Source organism: Alexandromys fortis, unplaced genomic scaffold (genome assembly GCF_014885135.2).
Source record: "Alexandromys fortis isolate MF-2015 unplaced genomic scaffold, M_Fortis_MF-2015_v1.1 scaffold_93, whole genome shotgun sequence".
In the NCBI taxonomy this organism is placed as follows: domain Eukaryota; kingdom Metazoa; phylum Chordata; class Mammalia; order Rodentia; family Cricetidae; genus Alexandromys; species Alexandromys fortis.
In genome coordinates, this window is record NW_026067970.1 from 1,720,035 (window position 1) to 1,723,318 (window position 3,284).

Sequence of the window (3,284 nt, forward strand, 5' to 3'; positions counted from 1 at the left end):
ACAGAGCAGGCCAGAGACCAAACCCCAGCCAGTCTCTTAACCCCCAGCAACTGCTTCAGGAGGCAATAGAAGCTTGCCAAATACCACAAAATGAAAGAAAAAGCTCAAAGCAATAAGTGTATTTTTCTTAAACATGTCCATACCTTAAACTCTTTTCATCCTAGCCTTGAAATAACAAACCAAAGGTCTAAGGGGACTTCTAGTGAGGTCTGAAATTAAGAATATGGTTTCAAGGCTGCCGAGGATGAGAAAAAGAGAGGCCTGTTCAGTTATGACAGTATCACCTTACAAAGTTATGAATTATGCAAGTGAGAACAGACCGCAGGGTGCGTGACCTCATGAGACTTCGTGTACCTGTACACAACACTGTGCAAACAAGCACCACAGAGCCCACCTGAAAAAGCTTCTGTTATACGGCAGCTTTGCCCTCCTACGGTTGTTCCTCCTCACAAAGGGCGTCCACGTGTGTCAGCGTGGGCCGTCTGTGTGACCGTCGACATAGCTCTCGCCATCTCTGAGCAAAATGACACAATGGAGTGTGGGAACTAAAGACCTAAATACGGGGTGTGGGGGGGGAGGGAGAGAGGGAGGCAGGGAGGGAGGCAGGGAGGGAGGGAGGGAGGGAGGGAGGGAGGGAGGTGGTCACATCAGGGAGGGGGCTTGTCAAAGTGTTGCTCCTGTTTCCCATATATTCCAGACTAGCATTCAAACCCACAGTGTTCTCTATCAGTCTATGCTGAAAGAAGAGGAAGCAATGGAGAAGCCTGAGGTTGGGTCCTAGCCTATCCCTGTGGGTTAGGTAAGTTCACTCAGCCTCCTTGCTGCTTCTCCATGTGTGGAAAGTGTGTTGAATTGTGTTCTCTTTTGTCTCTCTTTAGATTCAGAGGATCCAGATTTTCAGAATTAAAGAGCACTAGGTAAAATTTCAGGTGAGGTTACTTTCAAAAGCTTACAAGCCCTGGACCAAGGCCTCTGGCAGAAGACACCATCCACAATGCTCTTTCCCCACCTCTATGAGAGAAGGAGATGGAGACAAAAGCTGTGCACTGCAGTGGTAGTTTCTTTGTGATCTAACAAAGCTAACCTGAAGATCAGAGTACAGCGCTAAGCCTCAATGTAGCCATAGAGGACAGGCAGTGGTGGCACACACCTTTAATCCCAGCACTAGGGAGGTGGAGACAGGCGTGATATGGTTGGTCAGAGAGGGGAATACAAGGCAGGAGGAGACGGGAACTCAGAAACAGTCTGAGAATTCATAGAGATGGTGCAGTCTGAGGTTTTGTAGAGACAGCAGCAGTCTGAGGATTCATAGAGATAGGATTGCCCCCTTGGTCTGAGCATTGGTAGAGGTAAGAATTCTCTAATGGCTGGCTACACTGCTTCTCTGATCTTTCAGCATTAACCCCTATATCTGACTCTGGGTTTTTATGACTAAGACCAATTAGAATTCAAGCTACAGTGTATCTAGCCTAGAAAGTTAAAATCTGTCCTGCGGGTGTTAGTGCAAAGACTTGGTGGTAACCGTCTGCTCCAGTGGAGCTGACATAGCTGTGGGAGTCCAAAGCAAGTATGGAAAGGACTAGAAACTCACTCCACAGAGATTGACAAACACCACGTTTCTCAACTCTCTTCAGACAGAATATCAGATTGTTGGTATCCTGCCGCGTTGAGATCCCAGACACTCTTGATTTCAGGACAACAACAGATTGATAAAGACCCAGCAAGACGTAAAGTAGTAAGACATAAGCAATCTGAAGAGTCCTTTCTTTTGAACGACACACATGCGTTAGCCATGCACTGATTAGCCTAATATAGACACTGGTTCCCATGTCATTCTATACATTTTAATTTTTAATGCAGAGTAATTTTAATCCAGCTCAAAAGCATGTCCTCAAAGGGCCTGTGCCTTCAGAATAATGAAAAACATCCATCAGAAGAAAGATGGTGAGCAAGTGTGCAGCGCATGAGAAACAAAGTCGGTGTCTAGGAGAGCCTGGGTTGAAGTACCATGATCCGGTTGCATTCGCGCTGGCTTTCAGTTTCACCGTCTGACTCTTGTATCCTGGACCAGTTTGCGTTTACACAGACCATGAGAATTTAAAGGCCTCGCAAGCCAGGGGTCTCTCTTATCAGCAGATGTTTAAATGGAAGAAATAAAGAAGCATTTGTCAATGAAGATGTAATTTGAAGCTAAGATTCTACTTTGCAAACATCAGCACCCAGGGATCCCTTTCATAGCTTTTTGTCTTTTCTGTATATTTTACTAACGCCTGCCTAACGTCCTACTCCGTGTTCATGCTAAACAACAAAATTGGTCAGATGAGTTCAGTTAGTTTCAGTTGTACTTTTCCCAAACATATTAAGCTACATAAGAGCTACAGAAAATATTTTCCCTGGTTTCCTCAAAATTGTGAATTATGTGGTCTTGGTTGTTGTAACTCCAAGGTCTGCTGACTACAACTTGGGTGTCAATATTTATTCACTTGTCAAATACTCACTTGTTATCTGCTCCATAGATGCAAAATAAATATGACACAGTCCTTGTGATTGTCACCAGAAAGGGAAGGCATTGACAGTAATGGTAACATCTGTAACACAGCATTGAGCAAACGACCCATCCTCTTTGAGCCGAACACAGTGATGTGAATGGCCCTCAGTGGCACAATGTATACAGGAGAGTAACTCTTGGTTTGGGAAAACCTAAGCACTCCTAAATTTCTTTGAGAACCTCAAAGAGCTAAGTGGGTGGTATTTATCAAAACTTAACTATATTCAGGGCTGGAGAGAGGGAGGCACTCTCAAGAACGTTTGCTGTGCACATATGAAGGTTGGAGTTTGGATCCCAGCACCCAGGTAGAAGCCGAAAATGATTCCATGCTGCCTGCAACCCCAGCCCTGAGGAAGATAGAGGCAGGAGGATGACTGGGGCTCGCTGTCTGCCTGTCTAGTGCCACATGAACTCCAGGTTCAGTGTAAGATCCTGAATAAGGCGTAGAGTGATAACGGAGGTCACCAGAGCTCATCTTCTGCTCCGGACACATGTATTTGGGCATTCGCTCTGCAAACATGTGCATACATCACACACACATGCACCTCACACACATATGCACACCCATGCACACCACACACAATATAGTTTTTAAAAGCTTTGAGTCCAAATTTTAAACCGAGACCGTTTAGCATTTAATAGCTGCTTAAGATAACAATAGTAAACACATTACATAAATAACACTTTATGATAATGGCATATTCCCTCAACTAGAAAAGTTACTAGTTGAAATAAG